The sequence below is a fragment of the Equus przewalskii genome, chromosome 14 (genome assembly GCF_037783145.1).
Source record: "Equus przewalskii isolate Varuska chromosome 14, EquPr2, whole genome shotgun sequence".
In the NCBI taxonomy this organism is placed as follows: Eukaryota; Metazoa; Chordata; class Mammalia; order Perissodactyla; family Equidae; genus Equus; species Equus przewalskii.
Window position 1 is genome coordinate 55,730,643 of NC_091844.1, and position 27,375 is coordinate 55,758,017.

A 27,375-nucleotide genomic window follows, 5' to 3' on the forward strand; every position below is an offset into this window, starting at 1 on the left:
TGTGAAATTGGGAAGGAGAGATGGAGAGTTAGTTTCTGATGTGGCTGGAACTGTGACATGCAAACTTAGTGTAACATGCAAAGTCAGGACCTGTAGAGAAGCCATTTTCTTTCTAAATGAGATGGGGGAGAGGGGAGGGGAGGTGAGGAGAGGAGAGAGACAGAATATGAAGAATATAAAGCAGACACACAGAGAAGCTGAGATCAGATAGGCGACTTTTTGCCAACTTTCCAACACATGGATCCAGTTCTTCATGAAGCATCTCTATTTCCTTAAAAAACACTAGTTTTTAGCTTAAGCTGGCCCAAGTTGATTTCTGTCCCTTGCAATCAAAATCCTGATTAATGCTCATTTGAACTCCTGCAAGACCCAGGAACTCTGACACTTCTGTATCTCCCCTGAGTCCAACAGTAGACTCTGTATTCAATCAATGCTTTGCTCTCCATCCTCTGCTCCAGTGTGCTCCAACCCTCCTCACTAACCTTGAGTCTTGATTCAGTCATCTAATTGTATTGCCTGAATCTAGGCTCTTTTCTCTCCTGTTCACTTTACATTCTACCATGAGGTCAATCTTCCAAAACTTTGTTTTCCCCCATGTGTTACTTTCCATTCAAAAATCTTTAGTGGTTCACTAGCCCCTAATTGTGTCTCATGGAACACCAGAGATGTTCTGTGATAAAAAGAGTTCTGTGGTCAAAGAGTTTTGGGAAATCCAATTTCCTCCTCTCAACTTTGCCACATACATAAGCATATTAAAGGCTCTGAGAAGTTCTGCTTATAAATCATCCCCCCGCCCAACCACCAAACAAAATCAAAACCCAGCTTGAATATCTTTGATTCGATCTTTCCTTTCTTGGTGTAACGCCAACGGTACAAGAGGAAATATCTACAGAATTAGGGCCAGATGTCTTTTTGGCCCTCTGCCCATATGCCCCACATGAGTTACTTGATTTGGTTGACCATTTCTCCCTCAGCTGCAGCCGGATGAGCCTCCTTCTTGCTCCCTGGGCTTTCTCACCTCTGCGCCTTTGCTACAGTGTCGCCTCCACGTGGAACGCTCCTTGCCCAGCCACCTCCAGGCTCCACCTCCTCTATGGAGTCCTCTCACACCACCCAATTCCACATTGTGCTTATACTTTTCTCACCTCCTAAAGCCCTTGCGATTTGGACCGCAGAGTCAGCATTTAGTCATACCTAGTCCTACGTTTCTACTTAACTCTTTCATAATCATATGTTTGTCAACCCAAGAAGACTGCAAGTTTCTGAAAGGTAGAACCATATCTTCTTTTCTATAATATCTATCTCAAGACTAGCACAAAAAAATTTCAAGAACGATGCATTGAACAAATTGGGCCAATTCCCTGACTTAGAATGACAAATGTTTTCTCTCCATCTGCTCAAGGATGGCCTGGCCTTGGCATTTAGAGGTAAGGGTGCTCAAGACCTAATGCCGGGCTTTCTCTGAAGAACGCAAGGGCAGCTGAATCCTTGTGAACAGTTACTTCTGCCATGGCGGGTTGGTTCTCTGGGGTGTAGAAGTTTAGAGGGATCCTTATCTGCTTGCAAGGGATGGAAGTTCGCATGTCTGAAAAGAGGGCTTGTGCAGACAACCTTGCCACAGTTAAAAATTCCATGCTCAGAAACAGCCTAAATGCTCTTCCATATAAAATTGGTTAAATCTATGATAGCATATCCATAGCACAAAATCATAAATAGCTTTAACAAATCATATATACAAGCATATTTAATGATGAGAAAATATTTTGATACATTGTTAAGTAAGAAAAAATTTATAAAAGAGCATATCCTCTATGTTTATAATTCGATTTAAAAAGGAATATTTATCCATTGAAACAACATTGGAAAGGTAAACTAACATGTTAACAGTGGTTATATCTTGGTGGTGGGATCATAAGTATTGCTTTTTTTCCCCAAGACCTTGTATTTTTCTGTGTTTTCCTGGTTTTCTCCATTGAACATATATTATTTTTGTAACCAGAAAAAAATAATCCAAAATACAATTTCATGCTTTTTCTCTTCCCCCAGCTCCTGCCTTCACATTGAATGTTTCAAGTAAGTTCCAGAGAATCCTTTCTATTTTGACTTTGTGCCTTAACCTCTTGTTGGCTGTGGTCAGCTTTATTTTTCAACTGGGCACTGGGCTAACATAGGAATGTCCCAGAATCCACTGACAACCTGGGCACTGTCCAGTGTAGGCATCTGAGCTGAGCATAAAGAGCAGATCAAAATAATCTCTGCCACCTTCTTTCCCCGGACATATTCTGATTCCTCTCAGTCTTTTCTCCCTGTCTCACTCTCTTTTCCCTTAGAAAGAAAATGTTGATAGATGTGTATATTAAAAATGACCTTCTGGGGGCTAAAAAGAGACATGGAGGAAAGGCATAGGATGATACAATATCTCCACATGAGTATGTGACTACTGCCTAAGGAAGATTCCAGTTCGGCTGACAGAGTAATAGCCGGGAAGAGCTAAGACTTGGAAGGAACCTGAGCAGGCCAGGAATAGTTCTGTTGGAAATGGAGAAAAGAAAGGGTCCAGGGAGGTAGGGAGAGACGAAAGGCATCAAGAGCCAGCATGTGTGTATGCGTGTGCGTGCGTGTGTGTAGCAGATGGAGGTTCAGAAGGTTGGGGAAGGATGTGGGCTGAGTTTTGGGAGAGTAAAGAGGAACAAAATGGGGCAGCTATGAGCGGAAGAAAGAGATGTTAGGCCGTGTGTTGAGAATATACTTACCCTCTTTGACTTTTTCTCATGAGACTGACTAAATATTTTAACTGACTTGAATTATATTTTTATACAGGAGTGCTGTTTCTTCTACTGTGTTTTTTGCTTACTCTGAACCACATAGGTTATCCCTACTCATGTCAAATATGAATGCCTTCCTCATGAATAAACTTATCCGTTCTATGGAGAAAATGACACAAGCTTACCCTGTTTTAATGCCTATTGGCTACTCTCTCAGCACTAGGCAGCCCCCATCAATGCACATATATTCCCTGTGATCAAAGATGCAGCTGAACATGCCCCTGTTTTGGGAAAAGGCATTGCAATTTGGTTTGAGTATCTCCTATAAATTGGGGTCTTTTCATCATGTTTGGTCAAGAGGGATCTTCTGGAGCTTCTGCCCAGAGCCCTCTGGAAACTAAGAAATATCTGGCATTGTTTAGGAACGTTGTGAGGTGAGGCCTCCAGACTGCAAAGGCTCCCGGGATTCTATTTCTCCTCAGGACAGGTAAAGCCTCCTGCCCCATACCCTACTCTGGCTTCAAGCCCCTGAGGCATCAACAAGGCTGACATTCCAGAATCTCTAACCAAAATGCCTGGAGGGCCTTAGGAGCCTCATTTAACCAGGTTTATCCTGAATGCAGAGGCTCCTTGCATAACATCGGTATCTTTTGAGAAAGAATACGCTGGCAGTCAGCCTCAAGGATGCAATTCCTGTGGGAAAGGAAAGGCATGACCTCTACAAGGCTTCTGTTAATAGTGAACATAGTGGGAGCCACGCAAGCAGAACTGGTAACCCATCTGCATCTAATGATGGCAGAATTCTAATGAAATGGGCCCAGGGACTGGCCAAAACATCTGGTACTGTAGTAGTCTCTACTGAAAAGTCACTTAGGGGAACAGGAGAAGAGAGAGGAGTTTCTTTTTCAAAGACCTCACTCTGGGGATCCTGTCCTTTTGTCTTCACTCTCTCTGGTGCCTCTCTGTCAAACTGTGTGATTGGCTCACTTAGAGCTGGGAGAACAGCTAAGAAGCAACTGTTCATGATGGAATTGGATGAGTCAATGTCATTGGCCCAGGCCTTTCTTTACTCTGTGTGTGGTAAATAAAGTCACTTTAGGGGCTGGCCCCGTGGCCGAGTGGTTAAGTTCGTGCGCTCCGCTGCAGGCGGCCCAGTGTTTCGTTGGTTCGAATCCTGGGCGCGGACATGGCACTGCTCATCAGACCACGCTGAGGCAGCGTCCCACATGCCACAACTAGAGGGATCCACAACGGAGAATATACAACTATGTACTGGGGGGCTTTGGGGAGAAAGAGGAAAAAATAAAATCTTAAAAAAAAAAAAAAAAAAAAAAAATAAAGTCACTTTATTACCTAAACTGTGGGAGATCTTATCTATCTAACTGTCTGTCTATCTATCTGTTAATTATAAGCACGCAGTTTGGCTGTTCATTTCACCTTGACCTGTCTTTGCTCATGAATCATGTGGTCATAGGCAGCTCCAGTTGCTCTTTCTAGTTCCATTCTCCCTTTGCTCTTGGCCCAACCATTTCTGATGGCAGAGGAAGTAAGTCCCTCTCTGTCTGGATTATTTTCACTCATTCACCCAAAAAAAAAAAAATCTGTATTATCTCCTTACCACATGCCAGATACTGTTCTGCGCATTTAGGATATATTTGTGAACAACATAGACAAAGATCCCTGTGGGGGTGAGGGAAGATAGACAATAAGCAATAAACATAACAAATATGTAAATTACACAGTATGTTAGAAGGTAGTAACTGCCATGGGCACAAAACAGAACAAGATCATGCAAGCTAAGGAAGATCATGCAAGCTAAGGGTGATCAGGAGTGTTGGGTTGTAGAGGAAAGGGCAAGTTTCAGCATTAAACAGGGTGGTCGGGGGGGACCTCATTGAAAAGGTGAGATCTAAAGACTGAAGGAGTGAAAAAGTTTGTCAAGTAGATTTCTGGGACAAGAGTGTTTAGGTAGAGGGTAGAGCCAGAGCAGAGACCGTGCTGTGGGAGCATGCCTAATGTGTCTGAGGGCCGGCAAGGAGGCTGGACTCCCAGAATGAGTGAGGAAGAAAGTATCAAAGAAAAAGGCAGAGAGATGAGAGATGGGCAGAGTGGGCAGATAATGCAGGACCTTTTTTGGCTACCGTAAAGACTTTGCTTTTTATACTGGGGGAGGGAGGCTACTGAAAATTTTGAATAGAGATGTGATATGACCTAAGGTATATTTTTAAAGGATCACTCTGACTGCTGTGTTGAAGGCAAGAGTAGAAGCTGGGAGATTTGACAGGAGGCTGTAGCAGTAATCCAGGTGAGAGATGACAGTGGCTTCAACTAGGATGGCAGCAATGAAGGAGGTGAGAAGTGTTTGGATTCTGGATGTATTCTGAAGGTAGAGTTAATTCCTGCCAGATCTGATGTGTGTAGGAGAGGAAGAGAGGAGTCAAAGATGACTCAGTTTTTTGGCCTGAGCAACTGGAAGAATAGAGTTGCCATCAATTGTGATGGGAAAGGCTGGAGGTAGATCAAATTTGAGGGAACATATCAAGAATTCAGTTTTGGATATCTTCAGTTTGGAGATATGGAGCAGTTTGACGTAAGAGTCTAGAGTTCAGGGAAGAGGTCTGGGCTAGAGACATAAATGTGGGTTATGGGTACATTGATGGTATTTAAAACCATGTATCTGTATGAGATCATCAAAAGAGGTAGATAAAAAAGAGTAGAGCGCTGGGATCTGAGCCCTGGGTGCTTCAACATTTAGAGGTCAGGGAAAAAAAGAGGAACCAGGAAAAGAGGCCAAGAAGGTGGGAGCAGTAAGGCAGGAGGAAAACCAAGAGAGTGAGATGTCCTGGAAGCCCAGTGAAGGGAGTGTATCAAGGAGGAGGATGTGGTCAATTACATCAGATGCTATTAATCAATAAGATGACAGCTGAGAATTGACCATTGGGTTTAGCAACATGCAAGTCAGGGTAACTTTGACAAGAACAATTTCTGTGCAGTGATGGGGATATACGCCTGATTTGGGGTTGGTTTAAGAGAGAAGTGGAGGAGAGGAATTGGACACAGCAAGAAAAGATAATTCTTTTGAGGAGTTTCCTCTACAAGAGAGCAAAGAAATGGGACAGAGGCTGTCAAGGGAAGTACAGTCATTAAAAGGCTTTGTTGTTTTTTAAGATATGAGAAATAATAGCATGTTTGTGTGCTCATGGAAATGATCCAGTAGAGAGTGACAATTTGGTACAGGAGAGAAAAGGAAGAATTGCTGAAGTAAGGTCCTTGAGTAGGTGAGAGGGATTGGACTGACTGCGCAAGTGGAGGAACTGGCTTTTGATGGATAGGTCATATCTGGTAATAGGTGGAAAGGCAAAGAATGAAGATGCGATTAACTGCTGGACTAGGGATAAATGTGATGGTGGGAATCTGCAGAGTTCTCTTCTGGTTGCTTCTATTTTCCCAGTGAAAAAAGTATCCAATTAGCAGCTGAGAGTGAGCATGGGAAGGGAATGTTAAGAGTTTGAGAAGAAAAAAGTAGGTATGAAACTGTCATCTAGGAGCATAGGTGAGTGAATGGATCGGGAAATAAAAGTATGACTACTGGGCAGCATTAAAAGCCCACTTGAGCTGCATCTTTTTGAATTTAAAGTGAGATCAAGCAGTGTGGCTCTGTGTTTTTCTCTAGCCAGGTGTGGGGGTGTGGAGGTGTGGAGTAGTCACAGAGTTGGATTTGACTAGGTCTACTGTCATGCCAGGTGAGTATGACAAAGAAAAGAGGCAAAGAGTTGAGGGTGTGTGGAAGGGCGGATGACTATAATGACTGACCATGAAATTTACACTGGGTCAGGAGGGGAGTAAGAACATCAAAGTGGTGAGCAACAGTGGAGGGTGGTAGGATCAATAGATTGGAGGTTCTGGTGGGGTCAAAGGATGGTTGGGATTGGGCAAGGAGGTGAGCTGGAAAGATAGGAAGTTGGGGTCAGAGAGTGGGATGCATGAAACTGAGATTACGGAGAAGGTGCAGTTATGGGTAATCACAATTATGGGTTGAGTGGAGGGAAAATCATGGGAGGAGAGGAGATGAAACGACTGAGGGGTCTGGGTGTTGGAAGGGTTGTCTACACGTATACTGAAATCACCAAGAGTTAAGGCAGTATTGGAGAGATTGACAGTGAAGCATGATCTAGAATAATTGAAAAATGACCCCCAGAGGTCAGGAGAAGACAGTGATTGATATAATCTGATGACATGAAATTCAGTGTGGGGCACAGGGGATTATGAAGGAGGGAGGAAGTACCTAAAGGTGACAACGAGGAGTAAGAAAGACACCTATCTTGCCTGCAAGCCTAGTGATGAGGGCTGTGAGAAAAAAAACCAGGCCCTCCTTGAGAAGGCTATGGGGGCAGCAGTGAACTCAGGGGAGAGGCAGGTGTCCTGTAGGGAAAGAAGGAAAGAGGATGCTCAGAGAATAAGCTGAAGATAAAGGAGATTTTGCTAATTATGGATTATGAACTCTAGATGTCACAGAGGAAGAGTCTCAGGATTTGGGGAGGGTAGGAGAAGGCCACAGAATGGGGAAAGACAGGGCTTCACGGGGATTAGAGAGCTGGAGATGAGGTGACCCTGGAACCAGGGAGATCTTAGGACTGACAGGGATAAGGACACGGTGAGATTAGTCCCATTGGATGCAAAGCAGAAGATGGTGGCCAGACTGAGTGTTAGGGTTCAGGAGGGGTTTCAGGGGCTCCTTCCCATCTGATGAGGGGAGGAAGTTAGGGGAGGCTCTCTGAGTTGAACGTGCTTTGACTCAGCCTGGCCACTTCCCACAGGTGCCTCTCCTCCCTGTCTCCTGCTCTCTAATTTTTCACCTTTTCCAAATGCTGCACTCGGCAGCTCTGACAATTCTGACCCTACCATAGTATCTACTGGCTTTAAAAGAGGTCAGATAGATTTTCCTGTCTCTGATTACTGAACTTCCTGTTTCTCTAAAAGTCCTTCATCACATCTACTCCCCTCCCCACCCCAGAGTACACATCCGGGGATCTGTTGACACACTTGTCACATGAGCTACTGCCAAAAAAAAAAAAAAGTCTGAGTTCAAACATTCTTGGAGCTGAAACCCTCCCCGATGGGCATTTTGGGAAGGCAGGGCAGACCTGAGGTCTATCAGTCTGTCTAAGGCCGTCTCATCCATTCCCACATCTCCATACAAAACCTCTTCTCCTCTCTGCCTGCATAATAATCTGCTCTGGCAGGAGGAATTTCCAAATTCAGGGGAGACAGTTTTCCCTCCTGTGGCCCACGTTTCAGAAAACACAGCTGCTCACCATCTCGGTGAATGAGATCGTGCTTCAGTTCCTGGCTGCCCAGACCCCAGTTAATCACTTGGTCCTTGTCTTCATTCAGCTCCTCTTCTGGGCTTAGCTCTGTCCTGGTCAAAAGCCAGGCCCATTCCTTTGGGCTTGCTCATAGCCTGAGTTGGCAGCCCTCTAATCACCTCCAGGGTTTGCTTCTGGACATTACCCAAGGCACTTCCAGAAGGAGGTTTGGGGAAGGGAGCCCAGGATGCTAATAAAAGCTTGGTGTTTGCTGAGTTAAATGAAAGGATGAGCTCCCGGGAAACAGGTGATGTTTCTGTTGCACATATATGACGGCTGTCTGAACACCAATTTCTCATCTTGTGGTCTTCTAGAACCCTAGAAATCTTCTCTGCTCTGGTATGGCCTGATGTCTTGTCTGGGGGAGCGTCATTTTCTCTCCTACTTTCACCTTAACTTACCTCAATTACTCTCCCTTAGCCAGCTCTCAGGAAAAGACATCCTTACTGGTATGTGACTAGTTAGACTCAATATTTACCTCTTTAGTGAATATTTGCATTTTAGCGAGGGAGATGGGGGTCAGCAAATTCAAATGCCAATAGGCCAAGCGGTAGGGGGGTGGGGAGTAAAAGACTGGATGGGACCACCAGGACTGTAGTGGACTGCAGAGTATACGTCAGTGTGGCAGATCTTCAGATCCAGGTATTTCCTTGTAATCTTCCAATTTTAAACGTTTGTTAATCCACTCAACTTTTTAAAAAATGCTAGGAAAGTCAGACAAAATATATCTTTGGGTCACCCTGGCCCACGGCCCAAGGTGAGATACCAGTGACTGTAAATTTAAACACACATCTGGTTCTATGGTCAGCACAATGGTTTTTTTGTGGTTGATTTTTAATAAAAAGGCCACTTGGGGCTCCTTGTGGTCCTGAAATCACACAGGAAGGGCTGGTCCAGGGCTGACCGTGACCTTGGTGACTTGTCCCCAGTCCATTTGGAATCCTGCTCCTACGGACAGTTTGTTCTTCTGTACACTGGGGTGTTGGAGTAGGTTGCCTAGGCCCTGCAGGAAAGCCATCAAGTTCAGCGAAGCTGCAATCACTCAGGTCTGCTCCAGGCAGGGGAGTTACAGGAAGGTTCTCCTCACTGTGAAGGGCAGCTGAAGACTGCCGTGGAGTCACTGCCGTCTCTGGTCAGAGAGGCCAGCGGAGTTGATTATCGCACAGCAGAGGTTCAACATGTGACCACTGGACTCAGATCCTTGGGTTTAAACCTCTCCTCTACTAGCTGGGTGTCCTTGGGCTAATTAGCCTCTCTGACTTCAGTTTCCTCATCTGTAAAACGGAGAATTAATAGAACATTCTAAGTAGGATTCATTGAGATACAGCTTGCAAAGTGCTTCCTTAGCACAGTGACTGAAGAGTAAGCTCCCACGATGGAAGACGGAGGTGACAGCACTTTTTAGAAGGATTATTCATTATGTTTTAAAGTAGGGATTTATTCATTTAGTTAAAGCTCATTTTTACAGCCACGTTTGAAAATCGGTAGCTCAGATCTGTTTCACTCATCATCTTCAGACCTGCCTTGCTCTTGCTACCTTCTTCCCCAAACCATCAGGTCTGAGTCCCCTAACCCTAGGTAGTGGAACTTCACTAACCTTTTTCCCAGTGGAGTCTCTTGTCGCCCACCAGGCTCCTTTTCAACCAGCTACCCTCCAACAAGCCCCAGGCCCAGCAAAGCGCCTCTGAAGTCCCACTAAGCTCCTGGGAACCAGCCTGCTGTGAAAGCAACCCTCTTTTCTAGCCAGGCTTTATCCCCTCCTTGCATTTACTCCCAGCTGCTTCCTTCCCCTGTTTTAAATCTACTCTGCCTCCAGCCAGTGTTGTTTTTTTCCTCCAAACAAGAAGTGCTACCAAAAATTTATAATCAAATTTTAAAGTGTAAAATCTGATTTAGGTCGTTTCCTTCCAACCAAAGGCAGCATCTCTCGTCCATCTCAAAAGAGAAGTCAGCTTTTCTTCAAGACTGGCCCCAGCGACGGGTCCCTGGGAGAAGGCTTTTAAAAATACCAGGGGAAGGAGGGGGCAGTCTGAGACTGGGATTTCGGGAGGTGTATCCTGAGCAGCGGGAAAACCCTCAGGTTGGGCAATCAGGAGGTCTCGGGAAAGGAAGGGGAAGCCAGGCCTGCGATACAGATGAAGTCCGCCCCTCCCACCGCAGGGACCCGCCTGCTGCGCCGCAATGGCCGGAAGTGCCGGGCTCAGAGGAGGGTGGCGGTGAGGGGGCCGCCTGAGCGCTGTCTCCCCGCAGGCCTAGGATATTTATAGCACCTGTGTCTCTGGACCTGTCTCCACCTGGATTTATGCGGTCTGTGGCTGTAGCGTGTGTGGGGGATGAGGGGGGCACCTCTTGCGGCAGGGACTGACTGTTGGCCTTGGGACTCTGGCTGCGGTGGAAGTTACAAAATCAAAACGAGGGGCCATCTGGGGGAACACCGAGGCAGAGCGGCCCTTCCGTGCGGTGTCTGCAAAGCAGTCGGTGGTTAGGCCTACTGAAACCAGGGGCTTTCCAACCCCACCTAGAGTTCCCTTTACAGCAGCCATGGGCGAGGGTGAGGCAGGTGTGGGCCGTGAGGGAAGCGGAGCCCACCCTCCCAGTCGCCTGGGGCTCTGGTTCTCGGTTTCCTCGCTGCTCCCCCAAAGGGTTAAAGGCTGAAAGAATGTTCCCTCTCCCGGGGGATCTGCACTTTGAAGGAGGAGCTCAGAGAGCACGTGGTGGCCTACCCTCTGCTGAGACCAGCAAAAGCAGAGTCCACGTTTGCAGACCCCGATGATAGGTTTCCCTTATCAGTACGTGTCTGGCTGCTCTCAGGCTGCGATGACATCATCAAAAGAAATGTAAATAAATGTCCTTTAGGCTTTTCGAGAACCTAGAGGGCAAACAATCCCGAGGAAGACTACCGTCGGGCTTTCTTGAGCAGGCCCTGCGGGGAGGCAGCCTTCTCCTATGTCTACCCCTAAAGCGGCTCCAACTGGGCCACCGCAAATTCCGCTGGAGAAGAGGCCGTGAGCAGGGTGGGCAGGAAGATCTAGGAAAGCTAAGGACACTCGTGATACCTAGACACGAAAACATCGTTGACATTTGTCCAGCACATTCCTTTTGTCATTTAACCTCCGGGCGGCACAAATGAGGTAGCGCTATGGTTAGGGTCACCATTTCACAGATGGAGAAACTGAGGCTTAGAAAGGTTAAGGGACTTGCCTCCAAGTGATGTAGCAAATGCCAACTTCAGTTTCAAACTCAGATCCTGGGGACTCCCAGGGGACTCTCTCAGGGGCCCGCGGCGGCCGGGGAGGGGGCGCGGCGGGGACACGAGGGACCGGAGGGCGGGCGCACTGGGCGGGGAGCGGTTCCGGCGGCGGGCGCGCGGGGGAGGAGCCGGAGCCCGGGGCGCCGCGGAGGCCCCGGGTCTGCTGGAAAAGCCGGTTTGGTCGCCCGAGCCGAGGGGCGGCCGGCCGGGAATCCCGAGCAGGACTACGAGGCCTGGGCAGCTGCCAGACGCGGCTGGTGAGCGGCCCGCGCCGGCCGGCCCCACCCCCACCCCGCGCCCCGCCGCGCTGCGGTCGGGCAGCGAGCAGGCCACATACCGCGCGGCGCAGAGGAAATGGCTGGAATTCCTCCCGCGGCGCCGCGCTCGGCCTGCCGGGGGGGGTGGGGGGCGGGCGCCCGGGGCACCGTGCGCAGGCGCTGCGGGGCGCTGGCGAGGGCGGCCCCCGCCGCTCGCTGCCAGCATCTGGGCGCCCAGAGCACGTGAGGTGCCCGGGCTCGGCCTCCCCAGAGATTCCCCGGCCCGGCCCAGCGCAGCATCCTGCTCCTTTCACCTGTCTCTGGCTCAGGCTGTCTGGGTCGGCCATCTGGGGAGCGGGCCTGCAGCCCTGCCGATCGGGCATCAGGCCCTCAGCCTCTGGGATGGCGCATCGCGCGCGCGACACGCGGGGCCCCCAGCCGAGGAGGACGCTGAGGCCCCGCAGTGAGGCCCCTGCAAGTCCCAGCCTACGCTTTTGGAAAGCCCTGGCCACTGACATCTCCAAATGTCCTAGGCCTGGCCTTTGCGGATGGCTGCGCAGACCTTGCTTTACTGCAGGCGTTGAGAGCAAGGCAGGGAGTTGGCTTGGAGGGAGAGGCTGACCCTCTGGAGAATGTTGGCCACCAGAGCGTACAGTGTGAGGGGCTGGGAGCGGCAATGCAGGATGATAGAGTCTGAGCAGTGACCTAGCCTGAGTAATGAGGCCAGCTCAGACTGTTCCAGAGTGTCGAGGCCTGAGGAGGGCATAGAAAACCTTCTTGGGGTCAGCCTAGCCCGGGAAAGCTCTCTGCTTCCCTTGGACAGGACCAAAACATAATTCGCGGGGGAGGGTGGGAAGGTGGGGGAGGTGGATGGAGGACCCTAGGTTGGGGCCTGTGTAACCTTTGCTAGGAGAGTGGCCCCTGGGGCTTGAACAGCGGCTGGTTGACCCAAGATCTCTCTCCTCCCTCACTCTCCACTTCACTGGGCATTGGGGTGCCGGGTCCAATCAAGAAGAGCATTTGGAGGGGCTTTAACCTTCTGCCCCCGTACCCTCAACCTCTCCCGGCAGAGGACTTCTGTGCTTAGACTCTCGAGCCTGTGTTTATCCTCACCCTGCAAGGTCCTCCCTTTCCTTCTCTGGCCGCTGTGTCCCACCTGGACTTTCAGCTCAGATATCTTCTCTTCTCTGAATTTTCCTTGATCCCCCCTATCTTCTACTCCCTTCACCTGCTTCCATGACATAGGGTATTTCACCTTTCACATCGGACTGTGAATATTTGCTTATAAATTCATCTTCCCAGTTAGACAATAGCTCCACAAGGTCAAGGACTGATGGAATCTTACGTATCTTTGTGGACTCACTGTCTAGTATGGTGTTTGCCTTACAGTAAAGATTTAAATATTGGTTGAAGGAATGAGAGAAAGAAGAAGGAACTGGGCAGGCACAGTACAAACAGAAGCAGAGAGCAAAGGAAAAGCAGGCCAGATGTGGAACCTGCTAGAAAGCTCTAATCTTTGCTTGCTGCGTACACAGAGAACTTGCTCCCTAGGCCCTGTCCTGTCCTCTCTCACCTGCCACCCCAAGGTGGGCCCAGTCCAGAGGGTCTGGCACCATTGCTTCCCCAAGACCACTCTGACCTTCACTCCTTGATCCTAACCTTAATCCCAAGGCCCATTCTCACTCTCTTTCTCACCCTGGCTTTAGCCTCTGAGTTTGGCTTCATTATATGCCTGTTTCCCTCTCCCCCGGCCCCCAGTATTTCCCCTGCTGGCCCTCCTCCATTCTCCACCCAGGGCTCGGGAGGGTCTGATTCCACATGAAGTGGTGCTGTCCACCCATTCCAAATGGGTCTGGGGCATAGAAGGCGGTGCGCTGGCCCAAGGCTGGGAGCAGGGATGGTGGTGGCTGTGTCTGCTTGCCCCCGGAGTGGGATGACTTCAAGCGTGGAAGCAGGGCTGAGACAGAGGTTCCCAAACTGATTTACATCACTTCTGGGTCCAGGTTACCAGCTCAGATTTCCAACCACTCCAGGGGTTTCCGAGTAGTCAGACCTAGGGCTGGGGAGAGACTCTCCCGCAAGGCCCCCGGAGGAAAGAGGAGGCCAGAGGCAGGCCTGTCCTAATGCACTTGCCCTTCCTCAGACAGACCTGGTGGGTGGTGGTGGAACTGGGGAGGGCGGGGGTGAGGTGTCATTTCCAAGGCTGCCTCTGGACACTCACCTATGAGAAGCAGGCCTGGGAAGCCTTGGCAGGCCCTTCATACAGATACAGATAGAAACACAGACAGCTCACAGTGACAGTATTGGTTCTGGGAATTTTGGAAGTCAAAACCCCTACATTTTTCACAAGAAAAAGGAACAGATTTTGGCATCTTTCCTCCAGAAACAGGAACTGACCAAGACAGTGACCTCTGATAATTACTTCTTCATCTCAGGGCTCAGAAAGGGGTGGGTTCCCTCAGCCTTTCTATTTTCTCCCCAGGATTCTGTGGGCAGGAGCCCCAGGGTTTTATGGAACAGTAAGGGAAAGAAGGGAAGGGAAAGGGGGAAAGGCACGTCAGAGGGGAGAGAGGGAAGAAGGGGAGATATTTTTAAAGTGGTGTGTCCTTGAGGGCTGAGGAGGCCAGGTGGGACAGGGTTGGGGCCAGAAGGCACCCAATAGGTGCTCAGTGATATCTTGATTTCCTCATGGAAGGAGCATCCATGTTGTGTGTCCCTGAGAGCACAGTTCTTGGATCTGTGTCTCATAGCATTGGAGTACGGCAAACACCCTGAGCTGTATCACCTCCTCTGGATTTCTCGAGCGCCTATTACACATCAAACAAGTTGCTAGGTACTGGGTGAATAAGAGACACAGTTTTCCCTTGCAGAACTTAGAGTTGAATAGAAGGAATTGGCATTCAAATAATAAGATAATGAAGGTGACAATAACAATTGCCGGGAGAGGAGAGAGTGGCCACAGCAGATTGGAGTGGAGTAACGAAAGCCTTAGGAAGAAGGTGGCATTTGAAGGGGGCCTTGAAAGGCAGATGGGCATTTTCCAGGTGGAGATGGGGAAGGAGGGCCTTCCAGGGCAAAGGAACCACATCAGCAAAGGTGCAGGGGAGGAAAGTGCAGTCACATCCAGGGCGCTGAGAGTGTAGGGTGCATGTGGTACAAAAGAGCAATGGGAGAAACGGCCAAAGCAGGAGGTGGGGTCCACTTTGTAGAGGTCCTGAGTGCCAGACTGAGGTATGTGGGATTCTTTAGAGGGTTGTGAGGAGGCCTTGACCGGCAATGGTGTGACAGATCCAGTACCATGTGCTGCTGGCAGCTCAGGGAAAGGAGGGAGGCAATGGGGAGGACTGAAAAAAAGAGAAAAGGAAGCAGCCAGACGCACCCGTGGTAACTCAACCAGACCATTGAAGTGTTTTACATTCCCATTCCTGCATATGTGCAGCCGACCTGAAACTGGTTCCATTGGGTAGATCTCTGTTGGTCAGAGGTTTTTGCTGCAAAACTCTGGGCCTTGATTCCCCTTTGGGAGCAAAGTGAGTGTTGGAGGTGGTCTCTGTGTTCTTGTGTGAATGACCAGAGTGGTAATCACTGTGGGCAATCAGAGGCCTTCCTCCTCCTGGACAGGCTAATGAGGGGTGCCTGTCGTGGCATGGGGAGGTGAGTGGGAGAGAGCACAGGTTTGGGCTCTGAAAAGGGTGAGAGCTTGCGGCAGCCCGGAGTGGGGAGAGAGACCATTTTCTAAAGCAGCTGGGGTGGGGGGGAGGAGTCTGGCAGGACATGCCAGGGGTCAGAGGGCACTGGGCAGAGATCTCTGGGTCAAAAGGTCCCTGAATAGACCCAGTGGGACCCTCCTCTGGCTCTGAGGCTCTGTCCTTAGCACAGAACACGTCTCACATGGGGTAGGAAGGAACTTTCTCAGCAGTAGGCAGAGAGAGAATTGTATTTGTTGTTATTTTTTTTAAAAGTAAACTTTACTTATCTTCTTAGACTGCAGAGAGCAGAGGTGGTATTTCCCACAGGTCCTAGTACTCACTGGGCACTAAAAAAGCTGAAGGAAAGGATCAGGGTCAGATGCCACATCATAAGGGGAGGAAGTCTTAGGAGTGATGGCAACGGCCGAGTTTAGTGTTTTATCACACACATCCCTCTGGACCCCTCTGTGACTTCTGTGAGTGTGACTGAAGTCCCACTTCCTATGGGGTCCTAACTAGTGGGCCACCTTCTGTGTGCTTCTTTGCTCCCCCTGGCTCCCCCCATTTCCCACTTCTCCCATGGGGCGTGTTAGCATTTCCTCAATTTATTCTGTACATATTTATTGAGTATTTCAATTTGTCAGGTTCTTGGCTAGGCATGGGAATACAATGGTGAATAATGTCAGTAATGGAAATAGATAAACAAATCCCCAGCCCCTATAAGGGCCTGGGGGTGGGGTCGGGGGTGGGGGAGGAGTCTCTCGTGGCCTGAGAGGGTCTGAGGAGCTACTTGGCCAGAAGAGGCGTGACTGTCTTTGTTAGATATGATTTTGTGGCGCCATCTGCTGGCCACAAGCAGACACAGACACAGAGTTATGTGTAAACGCACCCGCAAAGAAATTGAGTATTAAAACATGGAGGAAGCCACAGCTATGTGGACACAGTGAAACATACACATGTTCACAAATGCATGTATGGAAACATAGACACACAATCACATGCAGAAATTCAGGATGTAGCATAGTACCTCAGGCTTGGTAGGAGTCCAATAAATACTTGCTAGTGTACAAAATAAAATCCAAATTCTTTAGGTCAGCTTTCTTTCAGGCTTATTTTTCACCACCCATTCTAGCCAGTTAGCTAAGAATGCCCCATTGTAATTTGTCCCCTGCCTATATGCTCCTTCCCCCATCCTATTAATTCTTTTTTTTTATTTTTGAGGAAGTTTAGCCCTGAGGTAACTACTGCCAATCCTCCTCTTTTAGCTGAGGAAGACTGGCCCTGAGCTAACATCTGTGCCCATCTTCCCCTACTTTATATGTGGGACGCCTGCCACAGCATGGCTTTTGCCAAGCAGTGCCATGTCCGCAGCCGGGATCCGAACCAGTGAACCCCAGGCCGCCGAGAAGCAGAACGTGTGTACTTAACTGCTGCACCACCAGGCCGGCGCCTATTAATTCTTTAGGACCAATTCAAATGCCACTTTCTCCCTGCTATATCCAGCTAAGGTAATGACTTCTCTTCTGACTTTCATAACTTTATGATACTATCATTTTACTAACTTGCATTTTAGCTATTAGGGGACATGTGTTTTCTCCCTTGCTAGTCTCTAAGCTCCTTAAGGGTAGGATCTGTGCTTGACTCACGTTCCTGTTCCCCCATAGTGTGCGCATTGCCTTGCACAAAGCTGGGGCTCAGTAAGGATTTGCTGAATCAATGTATAAATGACACAGTCATGGATGCAGAGGAAATCACAGATAATACACAGAAATGCACATCTATTTATGTAAGTTTCTCTATTTTTGCGTACGTTATGCACCTTTATGTGAAAGCACAGAAACACACACATCTTTGCCTATAGCTGTGAGTGGCCATGCTCCTTAAATTAAGTCCTTTATTATTGCTGCTATTTCATTCCAATCCAGGTCTTCATCCCACTGACTGACAGTAATAGGCTCTTAGCTCATCTGTATTTCTAGTTCTTGCCTTTCCACTTTTCCGTTTCCCCCAGGCTGCACTTTCTTTTCTTTCTTTCTTTTTTTTTTTTGAGGAAGATTAGCTCTGAGCTAACTACTGCCAATCCTCCTCTTTTTGCTGAGGAAGACTGGCCCTGAGCTAACATCCATGCCCATCTTCCCCTACTTTATATGTGGGACGCCTACCACAGCATGGCGTGCCAAGGGGTGCCATGTCTGCACCCGGGATCCGAACTGACCAACCCCGGGCTGCTGAGAAGCGGAACGTGCACACTTAACTGCTGCGCCACCGGGCTGGCCCCTGCACTCTCTTAAAACACCTCCGTGATGATAATATTCCCTAGCTCAAGAACTCCAGCAGTTCTTGCAGCTTTGCAAGAGAAAGTCTGGAAAAAGCTAAATCCTTTTTTCCCACTCTCCCTTTAGGGAAGGGAGTCACAGTTAAAAACTAGTGGGAAATAAGTAGAAGTGGTTTCTGGAAAAGTTTGTCATTGACTGTTAAAAGAGACAATTGTGACTGGTACCGTCTGTTCTCCTTTCTTACTGCCTTGAACGTGATTACAAAGAGCTGCAGCAGCCATTTTGCAACCATGAGGGAAAGACCAAAAGTTATTCCTGACCTCACTGAGCAGCTGAACAAATGCTGCTGCTTCCAGATTCCTTGTTTATATGAGATAAATAAATATCTGTTTGTTTAAGCCACTGCAAGTCATGTTTTTTGTTATGTGCATCTGGACGTAATCCTAACTCATGATCCTTATATATCCCCCTTCCTCCAATACCCACAGGATACAGTCTAATTTCCTTAACCTGGCATTTTAAAAACAGCCTGAGGGATGAGAAACAGCAGACGTATGACAAGCAAGGGAAAGAGATTTCTAGGCAGAAGGAGCAGTATCCACAAAGGTCCTGAGGCAGAACACTCATGCTCTGGTCCCACTCTACTCATTCAGCCTTAGTTCCCAGTATTTGCAATATTTTTTTCATGGTCGCATCCTAACCCAACCTGCCATTGTCTCTTACCTAGACAATTTCAGTAACTTCCCAATTTATCTCCTTGCTCCCACTACTGACCTCCTCTAACCATTCTCACAGCATCCAGAGAGATCCTTTTAAAAATAAATAAAATCGAATACCTTTTCTATGCTTAAATTCCTTCAATGGCTTTTTATTACACTTTGACTCAAACCAAAGCTCTTCAATAAACCCAAGCTTCTCCAAGGATCTACAAGGTCAAGACCCGTGGTCCTCAACCCTGGCTTTGCATTAGAATTACTTAGGAATATTTAAAAAAAAAAAGATCAGCGGCTGAGCTCCACTCTTAAGCATTCTGATTTAATTGGTCTGAGATGGAGCCTGGGGCACTGATATTTTTATAAGTTCCTGGAGTAAATGCGAAAGTGCAGCCAGGACTGAGACCTTATGATTGAGACTTGCCTAGTTTTGTATTCTCACCCAACACCATGCATATGGCTCACTATGCTTTAACTGTGTTGGTCTTCTTTCAGTTCTTCAAATGTGCCAAGCTCTCTTCTGCCTCAGGACCTTTGTAGATGCTGTTCCTTCTGTCTGGAAAGCTCTTTCTCTTGCTCATCCTATGTCTGCTTTTTCTCATCCTTCAGGCTCAGTTTAATTTAAAATTGTCCTCTTGTCATTCTCTTGTTGTAATTTCCTTATTTTTTTCTTAATACTTGTTGCCATTTAAAAGTTATATGTTTGTCTTTTAAAATCTTTGTCTATCCTACTAGAAGGGCACATTATGTTCTTTTTTGGTGTATGGTTCACTTGTTGTGATCAGAGCCTAATATAGTGCCTAGTACATAATAGGCATGTCAAGAACTGTGAAGGAGGCTGAGATTTACTTACAAGTTAACAAGTTAGCTTGCTACTGTTTCATGGTTCGGGATGCTGGCATAAGACACAGGACTCCTAGGTCAGAGACAAAGGACTTCATTACACTTGGTAATAGCAGTGCCCAGAGCATTGGTATTTGCACTGGTTCCTCGAGTCCCAGTTCCCACAGGGGGATGTGAAGAGGTCCCAGTGACACATGCACATGTAGTGAGTTGCGTTACAGAAGAGGAATCCTCCGCTTAGGGACCCAGAATCATTGACGATGGGTAGTAAGCCTATCTGACCTTTGCACTGCAGGGAGACATTATCTTTATAACATTGCACAGTACACAAACCTACCCTTTGCTCCACAGGGAGGCTGTATCTCTGTCTTTCAAGGCTGTTCACTAAGCCAACAATCTTGAGATGACGGGAACAAAGGCAGTTAGTACCTTGGCTTGCAAGACGTGCAGAAATGGGAGAGCCACATGGAGAACCCTTTACTCACGAGGCTTTCTGCCTGGAGGCTCTTTACAGACCAAGAACTGGGAGGGGGCAACCCAAACAGAGCCTGGAGGTCTCATTTAATTGGAATGTCAGAGATTACAGGTCAGGGAGGCTGAGGCAACTGGAATCTGTGGGACAATACTGGAGAGGAGGAAGCTATGTAGAGAAAGAGCTCCAGCAATTTGCATGGGGCTCTCTTGAGTTCTGGCTGAATACTAAGCTGTGCATGTGTCGGGTAAGACTCTACTAGGCCAGGCGAAGAATGACTACTGGAAAATAACTACCAGGAAGCTGTAAGATGAACAATTTCCAGAGCTCACTTTGGGTTGGGAGATGTTTGAGTTCCAACTAGCCAGACTGGAGAGCAGAGGGACATTGTTGAATATCTGGGGTATTCAGTAGATACCTTAGTGGTTGGGTAACACTGGCCCTAGGGTAAAGGTACTCTAGACTGGTGTTTTTCAACCTTGGCACTATTGATACTTTTGGGGAAGGATAACTCTGTTTTGGAAGGCTTTCCTGTGCATTGTAGGGTATTGAGCAGCATTCCTGGCCTCTAACCACTAGATGCCAGTAGGACCCTTCTCGTTGTGGCAACCAAAAATGTTTCCAAACATTGCCAATATCCTTGGGGTGGGTGAGGGGGAAGATTGTACCTGATTTAGAACCATGGATCTAGACCCACCCTAACAAAGCACAGAAACAAGCCTTGAATGCATTTAGATTATCTCTAACTCAACTATCTGACCCACCCCATCTCAACAGTCTTCAAAGGAAGACAACAAAATTCAGACCCTCAACAATGTAACATTCACAATGTCTAGCAGCATCCAATCAAAAATTACTAGGCATGCTTGAAGAAGGAAAACATGATCCATAACCAGGAGAAAATCAGTTATAAGAACCGGATCCATAAATGTCAGAGATTATTGAATTAGCATATAAGGACTTTGGAAGAACTATTATAAATATGTTCAGGGATTTAAAGGAAAATGTGAACATAATGAGAAGAGAAATATAAAATCTAAAAAAGAACCAAGGTATTAAATTTATCTAGAACTTAAAAATATAATATATCCAGAGAGAAAAATTCACTGAATGGGCGCAACAGCATGTTGATTAGACACTGCAGAAGAAAGCAGCTACGGATGTGCAAACGTAGCAACTATTCACACGGAAGCCCACAGAAACTCAGTGACCTGTGTGATAATATCAGCAGTCTAACAAACATATAATTAAAGTTCCAGGAAGAGAGAGAAAAGACTAAATGTGGCAGAAACATATTGGAAAAAATAATGTCTGAAAAATTTCCAAATTTGGTGGAAGATATAACTCAAATACCTGAGAATGTCAGCAAACCCCAAGCCGGATAAACACAAAGAAAACTACCCCAAGACACATCATATCAAACTGCTACAATCTAAGAATGAAGAGAAAAGTCGTGAAAGCTGCCAGAAAAAAAGACACAGTACATACAGAAAACAAAGAATGAACACTGACCTCATCAGAAACAATGAAAGCCAGAAGATAGGAAAATGACATCTTTAAAGTTCTATAAGAAAAAAGGATTGACATAGAATGCTACATGCAGCAAAGAATATCCTTCAAAATGAAAGTGAAATAAAGATATTTAAAAAAAAACAAAAGCTGAGAGAACTCAACACTGGCAAAATGTACTACATGAAATGTTAAAGAAAATCCTTCCAATTGAAGGCAGATGAGGCCAGATGGAAACTTTGATTAACACAAAGGGACGGAATTACCAAAGTTGACAAAAGAAGAAATAAAAATCCGAATAGCTCTATCTCTGTTAAAGAAATTGCATTTATAATTTAAAACTGTTCCAGAAAGAAAACCCCAAAACACCAGGCTTCTCTGGTGAACATTTAAAGAAAAAAATAATACCGATGTGTCACAAACTTTTTCAGAAAATAGAGGAAACAGTTCCTAACTCATTTGGTAAGATGAGAGGAGGAGATGGTGAATATTTGAGGCTGCTGCTGCTGGTCCTCCCGCTCCTCCCCCTCCTTCTCTCCCTCCTCCTCATTCTTCACAATCCTTTACAATTGTAAAAGCCCTCTTAGCTGGCAGGCCAGGCTAAAAGTGACCTGAGGGACAGGTTTGTCCTCTGGGCCATAGTTCGCCACCCCTGAGCTAAAACAGTAGTAAGCTACGCAATTTTACTAAGCAATTTTGTGAGGCCGCAGAGAAGAGGAATATATCTCACACCGAAAAGCAACAACCTATTAAATACTCCCATCAGACATTTAATTTCCAAATATTTGGGAATTTTCCAGGTATCTTTTTGTTAGTTAGTTCTAGTTTAACTCCATTTTGGTCAGAGAACATCCTTAGTATAATTTCGAGTCTTTTAAAATCATTGGGATTTGTTTTATGTCCCCCCCAAATGGTCTGTGTTGGTGAATGCTTCAGGCACACTTGAAAAGAATGTGAGTTCTGCCACTGTGGGGTGGAGTGTTTATAAATTCAGTGAGGTCAGGCTCATTGATAGCGATGTTTAGTTCTTTTATACCCTTACTGATTTTCTGTCTACCTATTTTATAGCTTAATTATAGCCTCCAACTGTAATTGTGGATTTATCTATTTCTGCCTTCAGTTCTATTATTTTTTGCCTCGTGTATTTGGAAGCTCTCGTGTATTTGTTAGGTGCTTAAAGATTTAAGATTATTATGTCTTCTTGGTGAATTGACCTCTTTATCATTAAGGAACATCCTTCTTTATCCTTGGTGATATTTATTGTATTGAAGCCTACTTTGCCAGGGATTAACGCAGCTGCTAGACTTTTTTTTATCAGGGTTTGCATGGTATGTCTTTTGCTGTCTTTTTTCTTTTAACCTGTGTATATCTTTATATTTAAAGTGGATTTCTTGTAGACAGCATGTAGTTAGATGGTGCTATTTTATCCAAAATGACAATCTCTGTCTTTTAATCTGATTGCTTAGACCATTCACATGGATCAAAATCTAACATCTTCCTAGTTATTTTCTATTTGCGTTATCCGTTCTTTGTTCAATTTTTCTTCTTTTCCTGCCTGCTTTTGGATCGAGAATTTGTTATCATTTGTTTTTGTCTCCACTATTGTATTATCATTTGTTTTTGTCTCCGCTATTGTATTATTATTTATTGTTGTTAGTTCTGTGGAGTTGATTCCACCTCCTAGCAACCCTGCGTACAGCAGAGTGGAATCCCGCCTGGTCTTTTTGCGCCGTTCTCTCATCTTCCGGCACTGAGTCAGACAATGCTCTGCTGCTATATATGGGCTTTTCGTGGCCAACTTTTTCAGAAGTGGGTGGCCAGGTCCTTTTTCCTAGTCTGTCTAGTTTGAAAGCTCTGGTGAAACCTGTCCACCATGGGTGACCCTGCTGATATTTGAAATACCAGTGGTGTAGCTTTCAGCATCACAGCAACACACAGCCACCACAGTATGACGACGACAGATGAGTGGTGTGGTTTCTTGACCGAAGCACGAACTCGGGCTGAGGCAGCGGGAGTACCCAATCTTAACCACCAGACCACCAGGGCTGGCTATTATTATTTATACCTTAAAAATTTTCATGTTGCCCTAGAAATTTAAAATGTACATATTTAACTAATCATAGCCTATCTTTAAATAATATTATATTGCTTCTTCTATAGCGTAAGAACCTTACAACAGTATAATCCCAATTCTTTCCTTCTAACTTTCAGGCTATTGTCATCCATTTTACTTTTATGCTATAACCCACAATACTTTGCTACTATTTTTGGTTTAGACAATCAATTATCTTGAAGATGATTAAAAATAAGAAAAAGATATTTTGTATTTATGTTGATTTTAACTTTTTCCAGAGATCTTAATTTTTTGTGTGTAGATGCCGATTTCTGTTTTGTATCCTATTCCTTCTCTCTGGAGAACTTGCTGTAATATTTCTTATAAGAGAGACCTACTGATGTTTTATTCTCCTATTTTTTGTTTGTTGGAAAATTTTTAAATTTCTCCTTCATTTTTGAAAAAATATTTCACTCTATGTAGCATTCTGGAATGAAAGTTTTTTTCCCTTTCAACAGTTAAAATATGTCACTCCTTTCTCTTCTGGTTTGCGTGGTCTCTGATGAGGAATTCTGCTGTATTGCTTATTTTTGTTCCTCTATTTATAAAGCTGCCTTCAAGATTTTCTCTTTATCATTAGTTTTTGGCAATTTGAATGCAATGTGTCCTGGCGTATTTTTGTTTTTTTATCTTGCTTGGAGCTCTCTGAGATTCTTGGATCTGTGATTTGATAGCTTTTATTGTTTTAGAAAGTTCTCTGCCATTACCTTCTCAAATATTTCTTATTTCTTGTTCTTTCTCTCTTCTTTTTGGATTCCAATGACACGCATATTAAACCATTTGATATTGTCCTACGGCTCTCTGATGCTGTATTCTTTTAAAACTTTTCAGCCTTTTTTCTTTTTGTATTTCAGTTTGGGTAATTTCTATTCCCTATCTTCGAGTTCAATGATTTTTTTTCTTGGCCATGACAAATCTACTGAAGAGCCCATCGAACACATTCTTCATCTTTCTTACTGTGATTTTATATCTAGTGTTTCCATTTAACAATTTCTTTTTTTTTTTTAAAGATTGGCACCTAGGCTAACAACTGTTGCCAATCTTCCTCTTTTTTTTTTTTTTTAAGGATTGGCACCTGGGCTAACAACTGTTGCGAATCTTTTTTTTTTTTTTCTGCTTTCTTTCCCAAACCCCCCTGATACATAGTTGTATATCTTAGTTGCAGGTCCTTGTAGTTGTGGGATGTGGGATGCCGCCTCAATGTCGCCTGACGAGCGGTGCCATGTCTGTGCCCAGGATCCGAACCCTGGGCCGCCGCAGCGGAGCACGCGAACTTAACCACTTGGCCACGGAGCCGGCCCCCCATTTAACGATTGCTTATACTTTCCATCTGTCTGCTGGGATTTTCTATCTGGCCATGCATGCTGTCCACCTTTTCCACTAGAGCACTTAACATCTTACTCATATTTATTTTAAATTCCCTGTCTGATGATTCCAATATCTGGGTTATCTCTGAGTCTGGTTCTGTACATTGCTTCATCTCTTTAGAGTGAGTTAGTTATTTCTTCTTTTTTGGTGGGGAGGTTATGTCTCGTAATTTTTTATTGGATGCCAGGCATCATATGTAGACCAGTAGAGACTGAGGTAAATCATTTTTATGCCTTTTAACGGGCATGTCTCTTCTGCTGCTTCAATTTCCTTCAGTGCCACCTTGTGCTTAGGGTGGGTACTGCGGTGTTGCAAACTTTTTCTCAAAGTTCCTACTCCACCCTCAGCTTTCAGGCTTCCCCATTGGTCTGTGCCTCAGAAGGGATCTCTCTCCATGCTTGTCCTCCATCAGTGGTGAACTTCTGTCACTTCTTACCCCCTGTTGTCCTGGTCTAGCCTGTCTCAGGCAGGCCCTGTGTCTCTGTGATCCTGTCCCTCCCTGAGCTGACAAAGACCCCTAATATCTGGGTCCAGGGTGGTTTCCTGCCCCCATTGCAGGGTAGATGCTTGTTTTCCTTTTCTTTGCTCCAGCAGCATGAGTCTTTACCTGTGTCCTAGAAATGACAGTTTCCTGCTCTTTCCCAGTGGCTTATGGCTTTTTTTCCTATAGTGATCGAGGGCTTGGGTGGAATTTGTGCCTTTCCTGCAGCACCTGTGCTCTCCTCTTTGGGGCCTACACCCCTAAGGGACAGATTTCTCACATCTCCTGCTCTACCCCAAATCTACCCCAATCCTGGTCATAAGTGATGGACGTTCATGGGGAGGGGCCTGTGAATGGGCCACCCTGCTCTTGTTTGTGCATCTTCCAGAGGTCCTCTACTCTCCCATGCTCCCACACTCAGCCTTAGTAATTTGCTAACAATTTTGTTTAAGTTCTTACCGGTTGGTGTGGTGCTTGACGTCTTGCTCTCCTCTGCTCTGCTGCAGGTGCCCTGTGCTTGTGCCCGTCTCTCTCGGGAGACTCCTGTCTTTCCTTAGACTGTAGGCTCCTCAGTTGCACCGCAACCTCAGCTGTCTATTGGGTTCAAGAAAAGTCAGGAATTTTGTAGAGGATCCTTTTTCCTGTTCTTATTAAGGTTGGAGCAACATTCTTTCCAGCTTGCTGCATCCTAGGTGGAAGAACCGATCTCCATTAGATTTTCATATTCTCCTTCAAAATCTCTTTACTGGCCAGACCTTAGGCCTGTCCCCTCATCTCCTGCACTCCCACCCGTGGCTTCTCCTTGCAGTGTCAGCCTCCCCTCCACTGTCTTGGGCAATTGTGCACATCCCACCAGTTAAACAAAAGCCTGCCTCCTTAGAGCATAGTTTGACCCCCATCCTTTGTCACTTGAGCATCTGTTGTTGCCCTTAGTGAGTGACTCTGACCACCCCCTGCCCACACCTCCACCTAAGCAGCTTCTAGAGTGTTCTTTCCGACCGTATCTAGTACTCTCCCTGAGAGGAGTTCTGAGAAATGCAGTTTTCTCCATTCTGTTACACACACATGTGATAATGCCCATGCCAGAGGCCTGAGGTGGACCTGGCGATGGGATCTGAAGCTTCATTGCCCATGGTGCTCTAGCCGGTATGGTTTGATGGGGCTCTTACCTTCTGTTTTAGTCCTTCAGGTGCCTTCTCTGTACAGGATCCTAGCTTTGTTACCTTAGGACACACACAGGACACTAATGTTAATGTTTTGAGTTGTTTTTATTAGAAAAAGGGCTGTAAGTATGTGTATGTTTCAACCTGGCAGAATTATTTTATCAATCCACTCATTTTCCTTTTACCGAGAGTTATCTTATTTTATTTATTTGTATTAATAACTTACTTCATTTAAGATCCTTTCCACATATCTAGCCTATCTGTTTACAGTGTGTCCCCTGGGGAGGCTGACTCTATACACCTGTGGTGAGAATTGTGGGACACATGGATGGAATATAATGGGCCTCCTGGGAGGAAGGATGTAGATAATTTGGGACCAATGGTCAGGACCAAATTGAATGAAGAAGGTCGGGGACAAGGCTGTGGGCAGTCTCTCTTGGTAGTGACTGCTCCTAGGCGGCTGAGGACTTATTCTGAGGTTGGGAAGGATTGAGGGGCAGGGTACCGATTCAGGGCTGCTCCACAAGGATGCTGTGAGGTGGCCTTCGTGGGTAGTATTCTATGTCCTTCAACTTTGCCCTGGGGAACATTTAAAAAGTATTGAAGAGGAGAGAGTGGGCGGAGCAAAATGGCGGGGTGAGCTGACCGGGATTCTCTCCCCTCCAAAATACAACAAAAGATTGGAAGAACTGAATTTCAGAGAATAAACATAATGCCAGCTCATTAGAGACCTACAATACCAAGAAGGCGGAGATCACAAACCTTGCAGACGGCCTCGGAGGCGCTGGAACGGTAGGAGAGAACATCGCTCCCTCCCCTAGAGTCTGCGATCGCTGCGGCGCAGGTCGGGAAGGAGCGGGGGAGGGGCCGCGCGACCGGGGGATCATCCAGGACTCCTGCCGCTGATTCAGTGGAGACCTGCTGATGGGGGGAAAGCTTCCGTCCGCGGGGACCCTATAAATCAAGGGCCTTGGGAGACCAGAGAACAGAACTGATCTGAACCCAGACCAGCGCGTGTAACAGCCCCTCCCCCGCAACAAAGCCAGTGGGCGCAGCCATCTTGCCCCAAGGCGGAGAGCTAACATGCCGCTCTCGACCCCCATCTAGTGG

At 46.4% G+C, this 27,375-nt stretch overlaps 1 long non-coding RNA gene across 1 annotated transcript in view; it reads right to left on the reverse strand.

Annotated features, from left to right (window-relative positions):
* LOC103557609 (uncharacterized) overlaps positions 1-27,149 on the reverse strand; it is a 40,106-nt gene extending 12,957 nt beyond the window's left edge. Inside the window, exons 1-3 of the long non-coding RNA XR_011526575.1 lie at positions 27,028-27,149; positions 26,272-26,325; positions 25,562-25,696 (exon numbers count right to left, since the gene is read on the reverse strand). This is a non-coding gene — a long non-coding RNA (uncharacterized lncRNA). The remainder of the gene's footprint in view (positions 1-25,561; positions 25,697-26,271; positions 26,326-27,027) is intronic.
* Positions 27,150-27,375: the final 226 nt, after the last annotated feature.